Consider the following 25,312-nt stretch of genomic DNA (forward strand, 5'->3'; position numbering starts at 1 on the left):
GGGGTTGGGAAGAAACTCACGTGGTTTAGTGAATAGCTTAACTTGTCTTGCAGAGTTGGATAGCTCAAATCCAGAACTCATGAATGAGTCACGTATAATTCGAATAGCACAAGGTTCTGGTCTCGAAATTAGAGAAGTAATGGAGATGTTTGAAGAGTACAAGCGCCTTGGCCAAGATATGGAGCAAAATGAAAGGACATAAGATTCTGAAGAAGGGTGAAATGAGTGCACTATCCTGAAATATGAATGCACAGCATATGAGCAAAGTCCTTTCCCCCCAGATGCTGAAGCAGATTGGTGGCATGGGTAGCTTACAAATTTCGATGAAGCAAATGGGTTCTGGTATAGACATGATGGGGATGTTCTGAGGGGGGGACAAGTAGATATTTATTACAATTACAGTGGTGATCTCAAGTTTATTTGCAAGTAAGGGTTGCCTTTGTCAACCAGAGAGGCTAGCCTTTGTGGGAGGTTAACAGATGTCTGTCCGCCAGTGATGCTGCTAACCGTTTTGCAAGAGCCTATTATCAAGGGGGCTAACAGATAATTTAGTTTTGTTTTGAATAATAGTTGCATTGGTTGTGATCTGAAGGGTCGGCATTTCTTTTTTGGTCTTATTGTAGGTATTTGGTTAGAAGAAATGATCAGTGATCAAAAGAATTGTAATGACTTAGAGGCAATGAAGTGAATTTCATCATTTAATGTTTAAGACAGGGCACATAGGATTGGTTCCCCCTTCTTTTGTTTGTATTGTTTGTAGCCTTTTACCAAAGCTTGCAACAAATTTTGTGAGGATATTTAATGTCGAGTAATTTTGGCATATTGAGGGACCAAATCCGCCAATCTTATACGGATTTTTAAATAAAGGGAAAAAAACCATGGTCGCTTTAAAAGCAATAAAAAAGTCAAACAAGGTCTAGTCCAATGAAAAAAGATATTGACTTGCAGACCAGTGATCAGTGATCTTAAGTTTGAACTCCAAAACACCTTAGTAAACTAACCTCCCTTTGTAGTTTAAACTATCACATGTATTAAAAAATATATACAATAAGTCTCTGCAAAACCATAAAATACATGTCTTAAATAGGGAAAATACCAAAAGGCCAGGCCATAATCTTCGAATCCACAAACGCTAAATTTTTTTTTAAAATTACCAAAAAATTATGTATTTTTTCCCTATAATTAGCTAACAATTTTATTCACTTTCCATACCAAATCTTCACACAATTTCTTCTCCTTCCAATATTTTTTTACTCTCCACTCACATTATTCACTTTCCACACCAATTCTTCATAAAAACTCTTCTCCTTCCAATATTTTTTACTTTCCACTCACATTTTTCTACTACTTTCCATTTGTATCAAAAAACAAATGACATCTTCTCTCAAAGCCGGAGGCACGTGGACAACTCAGGAAGATATTGCGTTGTGTCAGTCTTGGGTGCACGTTAGTCATTGCCCTATCACGGGTAATGAGATGAAGTTCTCTCATATGTGGAGCAAAATTCATGGAGAATTTTGTCAAAGATCGGGTTCCATTCATACCGAAATGGCCTTGTCTAGTATGGAAAATTCTGAATAAAGAGTTAGGGAAATGGAGAAATGCTTTGACAAAAGCAAGGGAAAACATTCGAAGTGGTCAAAATCTATCCGATGTGGTAAAATATTTATAATTGCCATTTTAATCAATTTAATGTAACTTTTTTTTTAATTGCATATTCTATTTCTTTTTCTTGCATAATTTTTTTTTTTTTTTTTTATACATTTCCAATTTGTCTATATTTTCTTGCATAATCAATTTTATTCTTGCATTTCAAAATAGTTTATATTTTCTTGCATAATCTTTTTTTTTTCTTGCACTTCCAATTATTTATTTTTAATAGATCATACAAGCACAAGTTTGGTTCGGTAACATGGGGCAAGGCAAAAGAAGTTTCTTGCATTTCCAATGTTGGGAAGTTGTGAAGGATTGTTCGATATTCAAAATTATTCCCACCGGTCCGCCGGTTGTGTTGAATGAGACGCCGCTCCACGATTCGCCAACAACCGATTCGCCATTGGACTCCCCAATGGAAATGGAGTCACCACTCCCACGTCCGCCGAGACCTATTGGGAGAAAGGTAGCAAGGGCCAAGAGTGGGAGCACTTCGAACAATGAATGTGTGCAATTATTGGAGAAAATAGCTAAGAACACCTCACCAAAAATTGAGAGAGACTTGAAAAGAGATGAAGCGGACATGGCACGAGAGGAAGCATTTGCAATTCAACAGCAGCAGGCACAAGAAAAAGACATGGATGATAGAGAGATGAAAATCATGGCCATGGATATGAGCCATATGTCTCCTGAAACAAAGGCCTATTGGAAGCTAAGATGAAGGGATGTGATGAGAAGAAAACTTTTCCATGACGATGGACCTAGCAATACAGATTGGTTAAATGATGAAAACCATTAGGTTGTATTGAAACACCTTTGCCATATGTATTAATTTGTTGTATTGTTTCCTTTTTATTCAATAAAAAAAAGCATTAAATAATATGACTCTTTATTAAAAACATTTGAGCATCAAAACAAAGATTTAAAAACAAACCTTAATTTATTGCAAACAACACACAAAACAAACCATACTTAAAAGCATAACAATAAAAAACACCACACACAAAATAAAGCATAGTTAAAAACAAAGCATAATTCCAAACAAAGCACTAATCTTGACTTCATCCACTGCGATTGCCTTTCATCTCCCACAAGTGCTCGATCAAGTCAACCTGACGTCTCATTCAACACAACTGGCGGACCGGTGGTTTTGCCTTGATTGATTAAGCATACACACTGCTACTACAAGCATTTGTTCCTCTTCTTCATCAGCACATCTACGCCGGATTTCTTCCTTTTCTTTCTGTTGCCTCTCCAACACCCTCCTCAAGTTTGACATTGAGAGTAGAATGTGTTTTGTAAAATCTGAGAAATGAAGGAATAGATAAGAGATGGTGTGAGAGGTATGAGTTGATGGTGTTGTTTTATAGAGGGATTTAGAAGATATAGATGACAAATGACACAATTTTAGAAGGTGAAAATCTTATCTGAAATATGAGATTATAATTTTTTTTTAATGAATATTCAAAAATTTTATCTGGAATAAGACACGTGGCAACCGAGATTCTCATCCTAAAATATTTTCTGAAAAATAATGGACATGTGGCAACCAAAAATCTTATCTGAAAATTTAATTACAAAATATTATCAAAATTAATGGTTTAAAGTATTAAAAAACAATATGAAATAAAGTACAATGAATAGTATTTGCCTTAGCCTTAGCCTTTTGGGGTGGAACCACAAATGGCAAGGCTGCCACTTTGCACGTGAATAGTGGCAGCCCTTGCCCTTGCCTTAGCCCTTATAGGTGGAGATGCTTATGATCTAAGTACACCATAATATTTTAATGAAAATATAAAATTAACTAAATACACCTTATTTAACTACCAAAAATGCCTTTGATTTACCCTAATACACTCTCCTACAAGTTATGGATGTGCAATAATCACATACCTAATAGTAGCAAGTTAGGAAGGATGTTTTTTATTATGTAAAAAAATTTCGACGTAGTTGTTGATGTTGGAAATTTTGTGAGTGTTTCAAAATACAAAAATTATTATTAAATTTAAATTTGTTCACTTTCAAGTACCTTTTCACTTTCGGTTCGTAGAGTAACTTAATGGTTTTTAAAAACATTTTTTGGGAAAAGCGGATAGTATTTCATGTCCAATTAAGACATTATCATAAATTAAACGTTATTTGTAATACAAGGATCCAAATTCTAGTATTGTGGATTTGATTATTATGCCAAGTAAAGAACCACTTTCAAAGCTGTAAAATTAACAAAGTTAGGAAGGATGTTATAATACTGTTAAAGTCTAAAATAAGGAGACCTGGCATTTTCCAAACAATTCCACAAAACGCATACTATCAAATTTATACAACCCATGGAAAGTCTTAACATATTTCTAACAAGAAACGCAGTAGTAATAATGGAATAAAACAAAGTCATAATAAGGCTTTGGAACTTAAGAGTTATGCCTTCAGTCCTTTCTCCTTGCTCGACATGAGCAATAATAGTACATCAAGCTTCCCACTCGCCTTTCTCCTTTCTCAGTAGAATTTGCGATTTATGAAAGTTGTTTGGGAGTTTATTAAGTTGGTTAGTAGAATTTGCGATTCACTCCCAAGAATTTGGGGCGTAATTATTTAATCTTATATGGATCCAGGGAAACCGTCTTTCCCTCCCAAGAAAGGGAAACAAAGTATTGTCATGTTCTCTGGTTTACAAGGTAAGCTTGCTGATTTCACACTGATTGGAATTTTCTTTCGGTCAGAAAGTTGATTGATTATTTCACATGTCTTATGCGCAACAATTTTAGTCATTAAGTTTGAATTGAAGAGTTTTAACGATTGATTAATGTACTGGAAAGAAATTTCTTGGACTTTAAAATGTACTTTAAGCTGAAGCATGCTGTCTTTATAGCTTATTTTGTGTTGGTCTTTCAATTGGATTTATCTATTCCGTTAAATTTTTTAATTAATTCATCTGATTTGCTTAAAACATTCAGGGTCTGGGAAAACCACAATGCGTACAAAATATGCATATTATCATCAGAAAAAATGCTTGGAAACCACAGCAGATACATTTCAAGCTGTGCATTTGATCAGTTGAAGCAGAATGCCACTATGGCTAAGATTCCATTTTACGGAAGGTACTCTTTTTTCTTTCTACTGGTTGTGTGTCTTTCTTTGGACAATTACAAGCCTTATGGAGTTGTGAAGTTTGAGAATGTTGAATTTTTCTTTTCCTCGAGTAAACATTTCAATTCTAGATATTAGTTATTTTTTAATAGGGGAAGTGAAAGGAGGAATGTAGTACTTGGATTAGTATCACAGTGGTTATAGTTTGGTCCCATGCTCCACCGGTATGGATCACAATTTGGTGTTCCTGGAGTTAGAACCACAGTTTTCGGTTGGGAAGAGTGAGGAAAAACATGGTGGACATTAAAAGGCACCCATCCTTGGTGTCCTCCTGCCTATCCCTCTTTATATCTGTACTACCTTATATATTTTTCTTCTAAGAAGTTGATGCTTTTAGCATTCAAGTGATTATTGGTATGTTGCCCCTGCAGCTATATGGAGTCGGACCCTGTGAAAATTGCAGTTGAAGGTGTGGAAACATTCTCAAGAATGGCGATTGTGGTAACCAAATTAAGTCAAAACCCTAGGTCAAATAATTCATTCCATTTGGGGATTATTTGACCTAATTGGGAATTAATCAACCTAATTGGGAGTTACTCAATTTAATTGGGGGTTACCTAATTAAATTGAAGACTACCTAATTGGGTTGGGAATTGATTCCTAATTCCTACCCCGATTCTCAATTAAATGAGGAGTTACCTAATTGAAATAGGATTTGACTTGATACCTACCACAATTAGGGATTTGATTTACCCTAATAAATCAAATCCCTAATTGATCAAATCAATTCCATAAAGGGGAGGAATAATTCCCTTCCATCTACGGAATTATTCCTCTGAAACCCTAGCCTCCGAGACCATTATAAAAGCATAGCCACACACAATGGTGAAGGTACGTCTAAATTCCTACTGAAACTCTGCAGAAATCATTTCTCACAAACCCTAGCCACCACTTTCTTTCTCTCCCTTACACAAGGCTCCGGCCACCACACACGGCTCCGGCCACCCGGTTTTCCTTGAAATACCTTACCTAACTTAGGCATCGGAGGGCCTTTGGCCAACACCCCCCGGGTGTGGTCCTTTTACTCCGATCTGTTTTGCAGGGAGAAAGAGAAGCGGAGAAGACGAAGGAATCTTTGCGGATATTCTCGTGGGGAAAATCATTCCCTCCAAATTGGTGCTTTCATTGAGAGCACGAGTTATACTCAACGCGTGCTCAAGGAATCCGTTCCTCCTATTTTCCAATCCACCGAAGCCTTCCAAACAACCATGGTTGGAAGCATGAAGACGAGAGGCAAAACCGCCGCGATGGCTAGATCCGCGACGGCCCAAAGCCACTCCACCCACGGTCCCGCAATCGACATGGTGGCACCACCACCTCTCACCACCGCACCGGCCACCGCCGCCGAATATGGTGGAACCTCTCATCAAGGTGGGCTTGTTACCACCGCCGACTTAGGCCCGGTCTTGGAGCAACTTCAGGCGATCCCTTCATTGCCTCCACGCTCGACACACGCTCCCGCGCACGCCTCCAATGAAACCCTAGCCCGTGTGCAATTGGGCTCCACACACTTCTCTCCTCCTGATCCACGAAGTCAAGCAGACCTTAGTCTGAGAGTTGACCAGCTAGCTCAGAGAATGGATGACCAAAGCGATCTGATGAGGCAACTCCTCCACCAAATCAGCTTGGCTCAAAACCTTGGCCTTGGACAACTAGGCGAAGAGAGAAGGATGGACGAACGCACCGGCAGGCAGCTCAGCGGGTACCCAGCGGGTCAAGCAGGAGTAGGCGGACAAGGCGAGGACAACAACGATCGGCCTGCCGACATGTCACGAGCATCCGCGAGCCCCACTCGGGCAGATTAACCGAGGAACAACATGCGCGAGGCTAGGCCCACGACTTGGCGTCCACGCCCGCTTGGGACCGCAGGGAAATGTCGACAAAGGCTAGGCACCCGGGAGGACAATCGGACAACCATCGCGAAGGTCGTGAAGAAAGGCGCTCGGCTGTCCACTCGCGACGAATGTTCACGAGGCTACGTCCCAGGGTGGTCAGCGGATAATCCTCACAATGAAGACCACGAGGAAGGGCGCTCCGCTGCTCACTCACGAAGAGCGGCTCTCGTCGACAAGCTATGGAGAATCTCTATAGCGCGATCCACCAACACACCGCCTAGGCGGAGCGAGAGCGTCGACCCTCGCGAGACCCGGAGGAGGTCAGTCAACGTCGCCCGAATCGCGAAGGTCGCCAACATGATCGACCAGCAATGTGTATGGAGGACGTTGAAAAGCTTATGAATGACCGACTTCAAGGTCTAAAGACTGGTGGGAACCTCGACGATGCACTACGCAAGGAGATCGACCAGGCAAACTCCACACCTTTCACTTTGCCAAAATCGAGCGGCTGCTCCCGGCGATTCTCTACGCCTTCGTTTATACACTTCAAAGGGGACTCCGATCCCGAGAGCCACCTAAAACACTTCAAAAGTGTCATGATCCTCCACAAGGCCGACGACGCGTTGATGTGCAAGGTATTCGTAGTGACCTTGCGAGGAGCAGCACAAGATTGGTTCCACACCCTGCCATCCGGGTCGATCAACAGCTTCAAGGAGTTGGCTTACGTCTTCACCAAAGAGTACACCTCTTACCGAAGCGATCAAGAAGAACCACGACCACCTGTACAACCTGCGCAAGAAGTCCGGAATCCCGAGATTACATCAAGAGATTCAAAGCGAAAAGGCCAACATTGTAGGATGCGACGCCGAATCGCGTCATCGCCTTCAAGAAAGGCCTTCCGGTGAACATGACTTGTATCGCGGTGACTATCACTCCCACCAAACTCGGCGAGGTCTACGCGACCGCGGAGCGATCGCGCTCTGGGATGACGATCGAATCGCCGCAAAAAAGTCTACTAAGCAGGAAGATCAACCAACTAAGCGGGCAGGTCAAAGAAGCGATGGATTTAGCAACAAGAACAAGGATAAGCGCAGGTCACACCCACAAGGAGACGCTGCAGCAGGAGAGAACTATACCAAGTTCAGCATCCCCATACATCAAATCTTAGCCCAAGTGAAAAACAAACCTTGGGTAAGAAGACCGCCACCCTTGAAAGGAGATCCAGACAAGAGGGATACTAGCAAATATTGTGCCTTCCATGGGACACACGGGCACACTACCAACAACTGCCTCGCTTGGAAAGCACACCTTGAAGAACTCGTGAGAGAAGGTCACTGCACGGAGTTCATCGCAAGCGAGCCATCCAGCGAATTGAAGATCGAGACACCGCCAAGGAACCACCCGAGAAGGTCGCATAAGGATTAACACAATCCTAGCCGCGCCAAGGAGTCAGGGTGACCAGCAAGGAAAAGAAGAGGAAGATCAAGCAGGCGCTATGATTTTCCAAGTCTCGACTGGCCTTCTACCAGCAGAAGACGATCCTATAATCGGCTTCCAAAAGAAAGATCTGATCGGCCTCGACATGCCACATAATGATGCCCTTGTTGTCAGCATTCAAATCGCGCAGGCCATGGTCGACCGAATCCATGCAGACGAGGGCAGCGCAGCCAATATCCTACGGTGGCGGTCATCCGGCAGATGGGCTTGGAGGCAAAAATCAACAAATCAGCCAGATCACTGACCGGCTTTAATGGTGCAACAACGGTTACCGTGGGCACGATAGACCTCGACGTCTATTCTTCACCTGTAGTCTGCTTGCAAACATTCATGGTCATTGATGAGGTCTCACCCTACAACGGCATTCTGCAGGCAGGCCATGGATTGGCAAGATCAACGCCATCACCTCTGCCACACATCAGAAAATTCGGTACCCAATCCCTGGGGGCGGTGTCGGCCAAATCAACAGCGATCAGGCAATGGCGAGGAAATGCTCCGCCCAAGGGCTAAAGAAAAGCAAACAAGCGCAATTCCTCCCTGTGAGCCAGGCAGATCTGAAGGAAGTTGAACAACCGAATCTTGCTATCTTATAGCAATCAAAGCATCAGGACCAATCCGAAGAAATCCGTCCAGAGGTCTTTCCTGAAGAAGGATGGAAACCTGAGGAAGACGTTGAGTTAATACCCTTGGATCCTGATCAGCCAGACAAAAAAGCGCGGATCGGCTCGCGCCTAAGCCCAGACGAGAAGAAGGAGCTTACCACATTCCTCCAGAATAACAAAGATATGTTCGCATGGTCACCGTCGGACATGCCGGCATCGACCGAAAATCATCGCCACCGACTCTCGTCAACCCTACACGCAAGCGGTGGCGCAAAAGAGACGCAACTTCGCGAGCGAGTCGCTATCATCGAAGCCGAGATTGACAAACTTCTAGCTGCCGGCTTTATTGAGGAGGTCTCCTACTCAGAGTGGCTTGCCAACGTGGTTCTAGTAGCAAAACAAGAGAAGGGCAAGTGGAGAGTCTGTGTCGATTACACTGAGTCTCAACAAAGCATGCCCAAAGACAACTTCCCATTGCGAGGATCGACCAACTCGTGGATTCAACTTCAGGCAATCAGCTGCTCAGCTTCATGGGCGCTTACTCCGGCTATAACCAAATCTTGATGCACACGGATGATAAGGCGAAAACTTCTTTCATCATCGAGAGAGGGACCTACTGCTACAAAGTCATGCCTTTTGGGCTGAAGAACGCCGGAGCAACCTACCAAAGGCTGGTGAATAAAATCTTCAAGGAGCAAATCGGCAAAACTATGGAGGTATACGTGGACGACATGCTGGTCAAGGCCCCAAAACGTGCAGATCACCTCAAAAACCTCGCCGAGGCATTCAGCCTGCTCCGCCAATATCGCATGAAGTTGAACCCTAGTAAATGCACGTTTGGTGTATCCTCCGGCCGATTCTTGGGATACTTAGTCACACAACGAGGTATCGAGGCACACCCACGTCAGATTAAAGCTATTCTCGAGATGAAGTCGCCCTCCACAGTGAAGGAAATACAAAGTCTGACGGGCAGAGCAGCGGCCCTCAACCGATTCCTCTCGAGATCAACCGACAAGTGCAAACCATTCTTCAAAGCTTTGAAGAAAGGACAAAGAGACAAATGGGATGAGGAGTGCGAAGTAGCTTTCCAGAGTTTGAAGACTTATCTCACTTCACCACCTCTGCTCTCAAAGCCAGTCCTTGGTGAGGACTTGTTCGTGTACCTGGCAGTGTCCAACTCAGCTGTCAGCTCGGCTCTCATTCGAGAAGAGTGGGGCCCAACATCCGGTATTCTACACGTCAAAAGCTCTCCTCGATGCAGAGACTCGTTACCCAAAATTGGAGAAACTCATTTTGGCTCTTGTAGTTTCCGCGAGAAAGCTACGACCCTACTACCAAGCTCATCGAGTCATCGTCATGACTGACTTTCCTTTGAGATCAATCCTGCACAGCCCTGACGCTTCTCAGCGACTCATGAAGTGGGCTATAGAGCTAAGCCAATATGACCTCATCTACCGGCCAAAGCTGCAATAAAAGCCCAGGCTTTAGCAGACCGTGGTAGAGTTCACCCCATCAGCCGAAGAAGAGAAATTGGTCAACAAAAATAAAGAAAATTCAAGAGCAGATGGGACATCCGCTGGACCTAGCCAACTTGGAGACATGTGGCAATTGCGGGTAGACGGAGCGTCAAACCAAAAAGGAGCTGGAGCGGGTGTCGTCATCATCACCCCGGATGGAACCTTGTTGGAGCAAGCTATCACGCTTGGCTTCCCGGCCTCGAACAACGAGGCAGAATACGAGGCCTTGCTCGCGGCCTACGCTTGGCAAAGGAACTCGCAATTAAGAAGTTAGCCATTTACTCAGATTCCCAGCTGATCACGAATCAAGCCTCAGGAGAATACATGGCGAAACACCCAAGGATGATCTTGTACCTTGACAAAGTCCAGGAGCTGTTGAAGGCATTTCCTACCTTCACCATCCAACAAGTACCCCGGGCAGAGAACGCACATGCAGATGCACTAGCGGTCTAGGGTCAGCGTTGGATACCCAGTTCAGACGCTCCATCCCGGTTGAACACCTTGACCGGCCAAGCATTGAAGAAGTAGAGCCAATCGACACTATGCAAATTGACGAGGACCCTAGCTGGCAAGACCCCATCATTGACTACTTAGCGAATGGGAACCTACCCGCGGACAAGTCCGAGGCTAGGAAGGTCCAACAGAAGGCCGCGAGATACTACATGCACGACAACAAGCTCATTCGCAGATCATACTCCGGCCCTCACCTTACCTGCATAAAATACCCTCAAACACTTGAGGTCCTCTGCAAAATTCACGACGGCGAATGTGGCAACCACTGGGGGCAGGTCACTCGCCAGAAGGCTCTAAACATAGGCTATACGGCCTACCATGCGCCACGACTTGAATATGTCAAAAAGTGTGATCGTTGCCAGCGATACAAGCCGATCCTTAATTTGACTGCTGAAGTTTACCATCCGCAAAACAGTCCATGGCCATTCATGCAATGGGCCATCGACTTAGTGGGTCCCTTGCCACCGGCGCCTGCCAAGAAAGAGATGATGATCGTCGCCACCGACTACTTCACTAAATGGATCGAGGCCGAAGCTCTATCCTCTACTAAAGAAGCCGATGTGGAGCGATTCATCGGAGAAACATCATCTGCCGATTTGGCTGCCCACAATCGCTGGTCACGATAATGGCTCACAGTTCATTGGCAAGCATATCACCGCCTTCTTTGCGAAATACAAGATCAAACAACACCTGTCAACTCCGAGGTATCCACAAGGAAATGGGCAGGCCGAGGCATCCAACAAAGTCATATTGGAGTGCTTGAAGAAGAGGCTAGAAGGCGCCGAAGGAAAATGGGTGGATGAACTCCCCGGAGTACTATGGGCTTATCGCACCACCAAGCGAAGGTCAACTGGTGAAACCCCATTCTCCCTCGCCTATGGGACGGAAGCAATCATCCCTCCTCACATCACAGTCCCCTCTATAAACCTCGAGGTGGGCAGTGTTGACCAGAACTCCAAGCAAATGAGGCTCAACCTTGACCTACTTGAGGGCGAACGTGAGAAGACCATTATCCGAGTCGCCTCCTATCAGCAGCAGTTGAAGTCTTACTACGACAAAAGAGCTAAGGTCAGACAGTTTCAACCAGGCGACCTCGTGCTAAGAAAGGCTTTCATCACCGCACCAAGGCAAGGGTCGAAAAAGATGAATCCCAATTGGGAAGGCCCTTATGTGATCAGCCGGTCCGGGGGCAGAGGAAGCTACACATTGGACACCATGGATGGGAAGCAAATACCACGACAATGGAATGTTCACCATCTCCGAAAGTATTATCCATAATGCTTCCTCATGACTACTAGAAGTTTCAAGTTTTGTACTCAGTTATTTTCATTTTCGAATAAAGGACTGTAATCTTATGAATATCAATATAAGTTCAGTTTCTCATTCCAAAATGTCTTATCTGCCTACAAAACACAAGCAGTTGCCCATAAGCAGCGTCCTAAGGAGACGCAGGCGGCGACCAAAGCGTCGCTTCGGAGGCGCGGCCGTAAAAAGCGTCCTAAGGGAGGCGCGGTGCGCCAGGAATTTCTTAAAGGAGGTCTCCATGCCTTCTGCGGAAGTATCCGAGTTCCTATCCGTTTCCTAAGGGAGGCGGGATAGACATGCGATTGCCCATAAGCGGCGTCCTAAGGAGGCGAGGCGGCGACCAAAGCGTCGCCGGAGGCGCGGCCCGTAAAGCGTCCTAAGGGAGGCGCAGTGCGCCAGAATTTCTTAAAGGAGGTTTCCATGCCTTCGGGAAGTATCCGAGTTCCTATCCGTTTCCTAAGGAGGCGGGATAGACACACCGCTGCCCATAATCGCGTCCTCCGGGAGGCAGGCGGCGACCAAGGCATCTAAGGGATGTGCGAATCGCCTGAGCCTCTTAAGGGGGCCCTGGCACTCGCCAACTTCTAAGGGAATCCATCCTAAGGGATGTGCGAGAACACGCCGGAGCCTCTTAAGGGGCCACGGCACTCGCCAACTTCCTAAGGAATGTGCAGGACACGCCCGGAGCCTATTAAGGGGCCTGGCACTCTCCAACTTCCTAAGGAAACCATCCTAAGGGATGTGCGAGGATATGCCGGAGCCTCTTAAGGGGGGCCCTGGCACTCGCCAACTTTCTAAGGGAAATCATCCTAAGGGATGTGCAGGACACGCCGGAGCCCCTTAAGGGGCCCTGCACTCTCCAACTTCCTAAAGGAAACAAGCGAGCACGCCCGGAGCCTCTTAAGGGGGCCCTGGCACTCGCCAACTTCTAAGGGAAACCATCCTAAGGGATGTGCAGGATATGCCCGGAGCCTCTTAAGGGGGGCCCTGGCACTCGCCAACTTTCTAAGGGAAATCATCCTAAGGGATGTGCAGGACACGCCCGGAGTCCCTCAAGGGGACCACGGCACTCGCCAACTTCCTAAGAGAAAAACACCATACGAGATATGCAGAATACGCTCGGAATCCCCCAAAGGGAACCCTATCACTCATAAATCTCCAAAGAAGAAGTTTAATCAAGATAGAAGCTGATTACTTAATAGTTCACATCCATAACAAGATGACCAATCGGCCAAGTTTAACAAAAAGAATATGGTCAAAAAGGACCAATTATTCTAAACAAGAAAGCAAACTACAAAAGCTGGAAAGAAATAAAGAAGTCTTCATCTACTCTGAGGCGCCAGCAGGAGACCTATGAGTTGCAGCCTCTTCAAGGCGTCCACGATCGGCTATGCCTTTGAGCCTCATCACGCCGTAACATCTGCCATCATCTCATCTCTGTGTCCTCCTCCCTCCATCCTCTCCAAGCTGCTGCTCTTGGTTCCTCCTTCCATGCGGGGTGAATCAGGCGAGTGTCTCGATGTCTACATCGTCAATCGCATACAAGGGAGTAGTCTCATCCACACGGTGCAGGTAGCCCAACATGTACGCATCTATGATGGCTTCGGACTTGGATTTTTCTGCGGACTTGTGGTATGCATGAAATCTAGCCAGGAGCTTGTCATAGCTAAGGGAGATGTCAGCATTCTTACGCTCAAGACTAAAGAAGGCATCTTTGCGCTAACCAAATCAGTGGCAAGAGAGTTGAGCTCAGAATCCTTCTCTGTAAGGGAGCTTTTCAGCTCGGATATCATTGTCCTCAAATCATGCGTCTTCTTCTCGTAACGGGCCTGCTCCGTGGCAAGATGGTAGCCAATTCAGCATTCTTCTTCTCCATTTCGCTAAAGCGAGAAGGGAACAGCAGATGAGTTCGAATGGTCTCGCAGCAAAACCAATCCTTTTTGGATCAGATGGAATGTCGCTTCCCTTTGTGAATCCAAGGAAAGGCTCGAGAAAGTGCCAAGATCGCCGGCCTGACGGATGTGATCAACCAGCTCGGCACATGAGGCGGGTTTGATAGGAAGTTCGTCTTGAGCGAAGCGGACACGCATGCATCCCCTGCGAGGGTTAGACTTGTCCACCTTGGGATCAACCGTCGTCGCTGAAGAAGAACCCTTAGCCCGAGCAGATGACTCTCTCATCTTCTTAGCCTCCGCCAACTTCATCTCCAAAGGAGTCAATGATCTTGAATCAACTCCACGCTTGCGCCCACGGTTCAGTGGATCATAAGCGACCTCCCGCTTCGATCTCCATCTTTCGACCGATGCACGGATGACTTGAACTTCGAGGAGGAATGTCTACATCTCTTTGGACGCTCAACAAAACTAGGCCGGGCTCGAGCCGTCTCACGAGGCAGATCATGTTTTCAAGCTTGTCAGCAGGAGGCTCGGGCAGAACATCCCGAACACCGCGCATACCACCAACCTTCGTGCAATCTCCACCCACGAGATGCTTGATCACAGTAGATGATGACGGAGTAGACCCCACTTGAGTCTTCTCAGCAGAAGGGAGCCTTGGCTTCTTCCTCGATGGAGACCCATTCTTGGCGTGCGAAGAAGTAGCTTCACTTCTGGAAGATTTGGTAGCAGCCTTTCTCTTTGGTGGAGATTCAGAACACTCTTCCGATCTTGTGGCGGATCGTCGAGGTCGGGGCCATTCGCTTCCACCTTCGACATCCTCGGCGAGGCGGACCACCATCTACCTCTCGGTACTCGCTCAAGCAAGCGCCACTCGCGAAACTTTTGAGGATGTTCAAAGCACGACGGACCTTAGCCATGTCGGTCAAGCTCCAATTGCTTGCGATGTCATTCACTATAAGCGAGAAGGCGAAGTTAGTCAACCACACTTTAAGAAATTCAAATAAAAAGGCGTATCAAAGTCGCAAAAGACATACCATGGCAATAGGTGACGGGAACAAGTGGGCCGTCACGAACGTCGCCCTCCCACCGTCCGCTAACTTCCAAGCGTCGTCATGCCAAGCGTGATCTCCCTGCCTGAGACCGTCGAGCGGCTTGGTCTTGTAGGTGCGAACTTGGGCATACTGCTCAAAGTGCCTCACCTCGAAAAAATAAAAGAACTCGCGCCATCGGCTCCAAAGTGAAGAAAGCGGCTCAAATTCTCGAAGCACATGATTGCCCGATAAACATTGGGAGTACACTGGCTCGGAGCACACTCCATGGCGCAGAACACCTCCTTGAAGAGCTTCGACAGCGGGAATTTGAAGCCCAAAGAAAAGTAAAAAGGACGGAAGGTAATGACCCTAGCGCCGGGATCATTCGCATCTACCAAAGGCTTGCTATCAGCCCAAGACTTGATGGCTTGACTGCACGTCATCCGGAATGGCGGATGTGAAGGCAGCCCGCCACTACAGGCCAGAGCATCGGTCGTCACGCGGTGCAAGTTGGCCACGAATTTCTTGCTAGGCACTAGGGAGCCTCCCCACAAGTATAAAGGTGCTTGAGAGCTTGGAGCCTTGCTACCGTCCCCGGAAGACATAGTTGGTCAACGCAGTGGCTGCCAAAAAAGAAAGAATTCTACAAGTTAGAATACCGGAAAAATTCACAAGAAAAAAAAAAAAACACAGCAGCAACAAAAAATAAAATAAAATTGGCTGCTTGGATCACTGAGGCGAGCGACCGGCCAGTGCTCGGTGCGAGGCCCAAGTCGCACCAACACGGTCGTGCAGCCCGGCAAAGCAAGTCCAAAGCCACGAGGCCGCCTGGCGCTGGCCCGTTCGCTCCAGACAGCGGTGGCGCGGCCACGTCTCGCGCCAAAGCCCATCGCGGCGTCCTTCCGCATGGCCCGCCCGCTCGGCACGGCGCGCGTGGCGGCTTGCCTAGCGCAAGCCCGTCTCACGCTGGCCCAATTCCGCTCGGCTCCAATGCGAGCGGGGCACAGCCTCCGAACCTCAATTGAAGCCCAGCGACGCCGGCTCGAGCCCACCTAGCATGCCAGCTTAGGCACCACCAGACCTCCATGCTCCAGCCCCAAAGCATGCAACTTCAGACCTCCATGCACCAGCCCGTGGGCACATCTCACCAAACCACGCCCCATGCCTCACAGCTCCAATGACCAGCTAGAATATACGGACCAAGGTGCTAAAAGTCAGAGACATAAAAATTCTTCTAGGCTAATTACCTTGGATGGACAGCAAAGACGAAGTTTCAAGCACGCTGGGAAAAGCTCTCCAAAGTTTCTCTCTCTCTCACTTACAAAATCGGTGGAATAGACTTTTTGATGTGAAGAATAAATTGGAGGAGCCCTACATTTATAAGGATCAAAATTCCTTGACCTACAAGGAATCGCAAACTCTTTCCAACTTGGGAGTTCATAAAATTGGCAAGTCAAATACCTCCTCTACTCAGGAGCCCAGGTCCACGAAAGAAGCCCGATTCTGGACAACCCAACATGAGCATTTACATCTCCTACATGCCACCACGCGCCATGCAGAAGCTGGGGGGCATTTGTGGTAACCAAATTAAGTCAAAACCCTAGGTCAAATAATTCATTCCATTTGGGGATTATTTGACCTAATTGGGAATTAATCAACCTAATTGGGAGTTACTCAATTTAATTGGGGGTTACCTAATTAAATTGAAGACTACCTAATTGGGTTGGGAATTGATTCCTAATTCCTACCCCGATTCTCAATTAAATGAGGAGTTACCTAATTGAAATAGGATTTGACTTGATACCTACCACAATTAGGGATTTGATTTACCCTAATAAATCAAATCCCTAATTGATCAAATCAATTCCATAAAGGGGAGGAATAATTCCCTTCCATCTACGGAATTATTCCTCTGAAACCCTAGCCTCCGAGACCATTATAAAAGCATAGCCACACACAATGGTGAAGGTACGTCTAAATTCCTACTGAAACTCTGCAGAAATCATTTCTCACAAACCCTAGCCACCACTTTCTTTCTCTCCCTTACACAAGGCTCCGGCCACCACACACGGCTCCGGCCACCCGGTTTTCCTTGAAATACCTTACCTAACTTAGGCATCGGAGGGCCTTTGGCCAACACCCCCCGGGTGTGGTCCTTTTACTCCGATCTGTTTTGCAGGGAGAAAGAGAAGCGGAGAAGACGAAGGAATCTTTGATGGATATTCTCGTGGGGAAAATCATTCCCTCCAGCGATCTTATAATTGTTGATACTATTGGGCATCACAAACAAGAAGCTGCTCTTTTTGAAGGAATGCGTCAAGTTTCTAAAGCAACGGTATTTGTTCTGGACAAGAGCCATGAAGTTGTTCCTATGGACCAACAGTCAGAACTCTTGCAAACGCAGTCAGAAGGGAACTTTACATTAAGGATTATGTATGAGCTGTTTCAGAACATACTTAAGATGGGTCCAGTTAGCCAGGTTATCATTCTCTTTTGTTGTACATTATCTGGAATGTGCCTCTTTTATCTTCTTGCCCCTTCTATAATTCTGTTTTACAGGGTATGCCAAGGTGTGAATACTAAATAGGTGGTACCTATGTGTTATTGGATCTACTGAAGCTAATTATGGATAAGAACATATTACGTTCACATGTTCACTTTTTATGGTAGCTTCACCAGTTCTTCCTGAAATCTAAATTTTAACAAAAACCACTTAAAACCCAACTTCGAACTCCTTCCCTACAGCTTCCCTGAATTGAGAACTGCCCAAACTTTTCTCTAAATCAAGTTGGGCGTTTCAGATTTTTCAAATGCTTCTAACTCAGTAGCTACAGCTCTCCTCTATAAAAGAGGCCTTCGAATTCCCCCCTCCCGAATGTCGTAAATGGATTTTAGGAAACCATATTATTAACGTCAAGAGTAGTTTGTGCTCCGAGTAAAATTCTTTAACTAACACAACAATCAACTAAAGAAAAGAATGCTGTGAAGTATTAAACTAAGTCTCAAAATTAATAAAACACCGGGAGGCCAGAATCATATTCATGATTATCTGTTTTGTTATTAGCCTTATAAAGCAATTGACAAGTAACTTTAATGTTACTACCCTTTGAACTTTCTTGTTGGTATTTAGGTAATTTATGTATGAACTCTGTGTCCTCTTCTTGTATACTCTCTCTCTCTCTCTCTCTCTCTCTCTCTCACACACACACACACAGACTACGCACATTCCGAAGCTTTAGGCCTCGTTTGGTTACGGAATGGATTTGATGGAAAATCATTTCCCATGTGATTTCCCAAGGAATGGGAAATGGTGATTCCTTTCCTATGTTTGGTAATGCCGGGAAAGTAACCCAAAATATCACTTTATTTCCTTTTCCATGTTTATTTTGAGTAAGAATGGAAAACAAATTTTGTTTAGTTTCCCAATTTTACCCCTATTAAAAATATGAAAAATCTATTAATTTTATTAAACTTTCCAATTTATTATTAAACATTACACCAATGCCCTATTGATAGTCCGAATATCCAAAATTTCAGTTTCTGTTCTTTGGTGTTGGATTAGTTCTTTCTTGTCACCAGTTAGTTTTGTGCTTAAACAGAAAAAAAAAAAAAAAGAGCGTAGGACTTCTTCAGCTGATCAATACAATTTGCTGGAATTGGGTGTATTCTTATCAAAAGGCAGTCCATATGCAGCTACAACAGTTCATCTACATATGAATTTTAAAAAATATATTATACTTTAAAAAAGACTAATCAGCATACATAAAAAAAGAAAAAAGAAAAAGAAAAATAGAATTGACTTCAACATCTCAACATCTAAACATCATCAACATCAACATTCTAAAAACATGGCTTTATATGAATTAAACATAAAGCAGTTAATCTGCATCTCTCAAACTGCATATACAGCTAGCAGAAAATTGGATCACAATCACACAATTCAGAAAACAAAACCAACTGAAACATCATCAACATTCTAAAAACTAGACTTTATATTTATTATCCTCATATTGATTTCATATAAAACAAGACTTCATACATGATTTTAACATAAAACAATTCCTCAAGCTACATATGTTGCTAGCAGACCCTTAAATCACAATAAAAAAAAATTCAAAAAACAAAACCAATGACAACATCATCAGCATTTTAACAGCAAATATGAATTAATCACAAAGCAGATGAGAAACTGCATATGCATTTGATGAAACTGTTTTTCAAAATCCATATGCAACTAGCATACTAATAAAACTATTCATCAAAATGCCTCTACAACCAGCAGATTAAAGTTCCTCACTCACAATCACAAGATTCTAAACGAAAAACTAAGTACTACAACATCATCAACAGTTCCTTAAAATGCATCTACATATGGATCTAAAATTCAAAATACAATATAGCCCAGCCAAGCTTAAGTCATCACATACATTCCAAATATTGCACTAAAACATTTCAAAAAGATAATTTCTAACATGAGATTCATTGAAATTGCAGAACTGAAAACCATCTCTAATACTGGTGAAGAAGTTTCTTAACCCATTGTCAATAGGAAAATAATTGGCTTAAATAGAAGAAAAAAACAAACCCTAAAGTCAATAGGAAAATAATATCCAAATAAATCACTTATTCTTCAAAATATTAAATTAAATACAAATATTGACAGAATCATAATTGCTTCAAACTTTCTTAATTAATTAGAAAATCCCAACGATACGCCTTCATTGATTTCCTTCCAACTTTGAGTCACTTTATTTTAATTAATTTTTCATGATATAATTGACCCATATTTCGTCGTACATCATCCTATCGTCAACATCTTGCATAACTAATTCAATTGCATAACACTAAAAAAACAATAAATGGTTGAGAAATGAGAAATAAGTATGTAAACGTTACTGGATGATTCATTGGACTTTTGCAGCAACACTTGGTTATTTATTATACAAATTTATAAATAAATCCAATCCTAGACATGTATTTATAAAAAAACCCAAACACTATTTAAACATAGAAATACACCCAAAATCAATAATTGTATATTTTTTGGGTGTGTTTATAAATAGGTTTTGAGTATGTGTAATGATGGGTTTTGAGTGTGTTTATAAAGTGTTTTGGTGTTGGGTTTTTTTATAATTTCAGCCCCCATTTTGGGTGTTTTAGTGAAACTCCCTATTTATTAATCACATGTGTCTAAAATATTAATTTCAAGAATCTTAATTTTGTAATTAATGCATGCAAGGGTCTGTTTGGGCCAAAATCCTACGCACCCAGCCCAACACTGAAGAGCCCAGAATGACAAAACAAGCCACAAGGCCCAAGCAATCTGGACTTTGCAAATAAACAGGAATCGAGAGCCCAGAATCCGAGAAAGCCTAGCTCAGGATCTATCAAAACCACGACAATAAACTTGGGCTTCGAAAAAGAAGAAAAAGAAAGAAATCAGCCCATAGCTCCGACCTGAGCTTGGCATGATTAAAAGAAAAGAAAAGCCCAAAAATTAGAGGTAGACCCACGTGACTACCTGGAAAACTTTGAAAAGTCAGCATTTTCAATTGAGTCGATGGAAGTTAATGTGAACAGGACTTAAAACAGCAAAGCAAATCTCAAAGACATTTTTTCATTAAAAGAAGATCAAATCCCTTTTTATATACTCAGAGAAAATTCTACTCCAAAGAAAGGCATCATTTTCAAGAGATAAGCAGACTGCGTTTTTTTGGAGATAAATAGAAAGCAGAGAATTGTTCAAATGAAAAATCAAACTAACCATCACAGTTTAAACTCTCACAAAAAAGTTAAATTCGAAGAAGGGTTAGGTTTCTTTTCAAGAAATGTAGGGAAGTGATTGCCTTAGAACTGACTATTGAGAGCTTATTTGCCAGAATTGTTAAAACCCCCTTTTTGTCTTCCTAGAGTTGATTTTTTCCTTTTAAGTTTTGTAAAAGGCAATTATGCTTAAAACAGTCTACTTTATTATCATTTATTCTGGCCAGAACTACCAATCTTGTACTGTGATAAATTGTGAAGTCCTCGCCAGTCTGAGGTAGGAAAAGAACTTATTTGAGAGATATTCCTCACTCAAATTCACAATCTCTTGTTTAGAAATTAGTAACTTGGGACGCAAGTTATCTACTTTTAAAAAGTCTGCTAGGATCTTTCATTGCTAGCAATTGCATGCTCGCACACTAAAGAAAGTTGACTTGCTGACCAGTCTATGATTTTCAAGACAATGGGGAACTTTACCCCTTCATCGCAGGAGCAAACATAAAATGGTGAACAATTTGGCACGCCCAGTAAGACCTCTCAGTATACATACTCTTAGAGAAATTTTCTAAAATATATGAATATTGGAAGTTCTAGCCAGAACCCACGCTATGCAATGGAAAGAGATCAAGCAGCTCTCCGAGAATGACTGGAGTAAGAAGAAAGTGATGATAGACAGTTAGCCCGTGGCAGTACCGGAAGTAGACATTCTAGGACTGGCTCTAGGAGGTTGAATCAAATACAGGAAGTTGTGTTCCGATAGGAGGCCACAGCACAAAAAAGCCGGGATACTCTGAACAACATGACAGCCATGATGCAACGGCAAGTCAACAGGCAGTTCAGGAAGGACCGTAAAGTCAATAGGAAAATAATAGGGATATTCATTATTATATCCAATATAAGGGCCCAAATTATAAAAATACTCCATATAAAATGGACTTTAGAAACACACCCAAACTCCATTTACAACATAACAAAAAGTCTTTAACTTCTTTTAAATTACAAGATTGCCATCAATTTCTAAAAACAAACTCAACTCCAAAATCTCATAAAAATACCCAAAACACTCAATAGGGCATCAAAGTAATTTAATAATCAATATTGAATTCAATAAGGCAAGCTGTCATTTTTTGGCTTTTTTTTGGGTTTGTTTATAGAAATTCAATGGTGTAGAGTTTATCTATAATATTAATGCTAAGAATGGGTATATCACCTCAAAATAATATCCTAATAAATAACTTATTCTTCAAAATATTAAATTAAATACAAATTCTGATAGAATCATCATTGCTTCAAACTTCCTTAATCAATTAGAAAATCTCAATGATACGTCTTCCTTGATTTCCTTCCAACTTTGAGCCACTTTATTTTAATTAATTTTTCACGACATAACTGACCCATATTTCGTCGTACATCATCCTATCATCTGCGTCTTGCATAACTAATTCAATTGCATAACCCTAAATATACTAACCTTGAGGACCATGAATGACATAAAAAACAATAAATGGTCGAGAAATGAGAAACGAGTATGTAAATGTTACTGGATGATTCATTGGACTTTTGCAGCAACACTTGGTTATTTATTAATCACATGTGTCTAAAATCTTAATTTCAAGAATCTTAATTCCATAATTAATGCATGCAAGGGTCCACATTAGAATTTGACCAGTAATTAAAAATATAGCTGCTATAAAACATATCCGTTGGAACAGTGTTCAGCCAACCTTATTTCCGTTGGAACGGTTACATCCAATCTTATTTCCGTTGGAACAATGTACAACCAACCTTATTTCCATTTTTAACTTTTAAGCTAATGTCTTTATCCTTTTGCTTTCATTTATTTTTATATTACTCAATTTACTTAAGTTTACAACGTAAATAATGAAGTAAGCCCCATTTGGATTCAAATAAAAATACTAGAAAAATCAAATTGCCACCAAATCAAAATATGAAAAATCGGTATTAGTTCAACATGCAATTTGGAATAAAAATGAAGACTTATTAAGTCAATATATACTTCATATGAAAATCTCATAAAATCATTATTTTCTTATTTGACATGTAGGGAATAAAAGCTGCCAAAAATTATCTTCTGAAAATGATAATTCTGAAAAACATTTTTCATACTTAGCCGAAATTTTGATAAAACAATTTTGCATGTATGATATGAATGCATGAAGGAACCTAAGGTCAATCTACATAAAGAGCCTTAGATGTTCAATTCACAAAGAATTTTACAAGAATAACCTAACTCTTCCGTATTGAAGAAATATATTCTTGAGTATCGGCTTCTTGCTTCAATGTTCCAAAAGTCTTCCAGTGTGTACAATATTTTTGATCTCATGAGGTGCAAGTACTTAGAGCTGAGTTAGTGGCAAAGAAGAATTTGGTTGATGAATATCAGTGTGACATCAGAAGATTGAAAAAAAATAGGGCAAAGATAGCAAAGGAGAACAAACGCCAACTTGAAACATTGCAAGCAGAAAATGAAAAGTTATCAAAGATGGTAACTTTTTATTCTAAAGAGATTGAAAAACAGCTAGAGGCCACCTAGATCACAGGGAAACGCAAGCGACATCACAACGGAAGTTTTGCTCAAGCTAAGAGAGTGATCTTTGGGAGCTCAAATGATGAGCCCCAAGAAGCGGTGCGTAAAGACCCAAAAGAGGACATCCAGAGGGCCAAACTAAAAGCTCTTGTGGTGGAATCAGAAAGCGCGACGTGATGAAAATGAAGATGAAGATGTTGTTGTTGTTGTTTTTTTTTTCTTACAATTTTTTTTTTGTTTGTAATGTAGCCTTGTTTGAAGTAAATTTTTTTTTTTTAACACTCGTAAATAAACTAAATAATCACACTACGTAAATAAATTAATAAAAACTGACTTAACAAAAAAAAAAAAAAAAAAAAAAAAAGAGGAAAGAAAACAAAGAAGTTCCATACAATTTTTATTTTAAGAACACAAATATACAAGCAACTCAAGAATGACCAGTTAAGGGCTTCAGAAAACATAGATAGGGGTTCCGGGAAGGTTGGAGGGGTCACAATGGTTCCCATATTTTCTTGGGTTTTTGGGGGTTAGTTTTAAGAACATTTTGTTGTTTGGGAACCCATATTTTATGCACTCTTTTAGTTACAGGACATGTAACTGCAATGTTTTCTTTTCCCTTACAAAATTTGCATGCAATAGATGGATGATTTATGTTTGATTCTTTAACAAAGAAATTTTGTTTGTGAGCAAATCCCAATCCTTCTTTATTAAAAACACATCTTTGTTTTCCAAAAAACATATCTAGGTTTTCCTTTCTATTAACAAACTTAGCTAAAGTAGTGTTCAACTTTTCAATAGTTTTTCTAAGTTCATTATTCTTTTTCTCAAACACTTTTGAATTTTCAATGGTAGAAGTGAGCAATTAGTTTTCTTTAAGCAAATCTTTATTTTCCTCTTTCAGACAACCAATTTGATTTGAATACTCAATTTGTTTCTTTTTAAGTGCATTGTATTTAGATTTGATTTTCAGAGTATTCTACATTAAATGTGAACCCACTATTGTCATATCCTCTCTACAATTAATTTGAAAAATGATAAACCCAAAAGATGTAGCAAATGTCACAAAAAGTTTGTAGAATTGTTTTTTTTCTTTTTATGTATTTTCTACTATTTAATGAATTATTATGATTTTTAGAAGTTAAATAATTCAAAAAGAGTAATAAACATAAGAGAATGACAAGTGGCATCACTTGAATGGTGCGTCGTCAGTGCTTTTGAAGGGTGTCCTTCTTTTGAGCTGCACGTGTCATTAGAGTTTCAATTTTATGCGTTAACCTTAAAAATTTCCCATAAAATTTATAAGAAGTCATAAAAATACATCGAGAATTTCTACAAACTCATTGCAACATTATCTTTGACTAGGGATCTTGAAAATCTAAATTTGAAGTAATAATTAGAGGAAGTGTAATGATCTTCAACTTAGTGTTATTGTTAGCACAGAAGCAAACTTGAGTTTGAGAAATTATTTGAATCCTAGCATCATTGTGTATCCTTGAGAAAGCATCTCTTACGTAAGAAACTTTTTTGTATCCTGGCTTCATTGTGTATCATGCTTGTTGCATATTTCTGGCTATCTATGAGGATAATGGGTCATTTATGTATCATCATGCACCCTATGACACAAATGCAACATCTCTGTTGAATTTACTTTTGAATGTCAGCTTTGTTCTTTGTAAGTATTTTTTATTGCCCCTTCTAATTTGGTTTAAAATTCAGGACCTTGATAAACCACCTGTTACATGAGAAACTTTTTTCTATCCTAGCATCATTGTGTATCATGCTTGTTGCATACTTTAGGCTGTGTATGAGGAGAATGGGTCATTTATGTATCATCATGGATATGGTTATGCACCCTACGACACATATGCAACATCTCCGTTAAATTACTTTTGAATGTTGATGTCCCTTCCAATTTTGTTTAAGATTCAGAACCTTGAGAAAACACCTCTTACATGAGAATTTTTTTATTTTTTATTATCCTAACATCATTGTGTGTCATGTTTGTT

General features: G+C 41.9%; 1 pseudogene; it reads left to right on the forward strand.

Annotated features, from left to right (window-relative positions):
- Positions 1-4,252: 4,252 nt before the first annotated feature.
- The window catches only part of LOC148916467 (signal recognition particle subunit SRP54 2-like), a 42,121-nt pseudogene continuing 21,061 nt past the window's right edge, over positions 4,253-25,312 (forward strand).

This window comes from Prunus mume, linkage group LG6 (genome assembly GCF_029339155.1).
Source record: "Prunus mume cultivar Tortuosa linkage group LG6, ASM2933915v1, whole genome shotgun sequence".
In the NCBI taxonomy this organism is placed as follows: Eukaryota; Viridiplantae; Streptophyta; class Magnoliopsida; order Rosales; family Rosaceae; genus Prunus; species Prunus mume.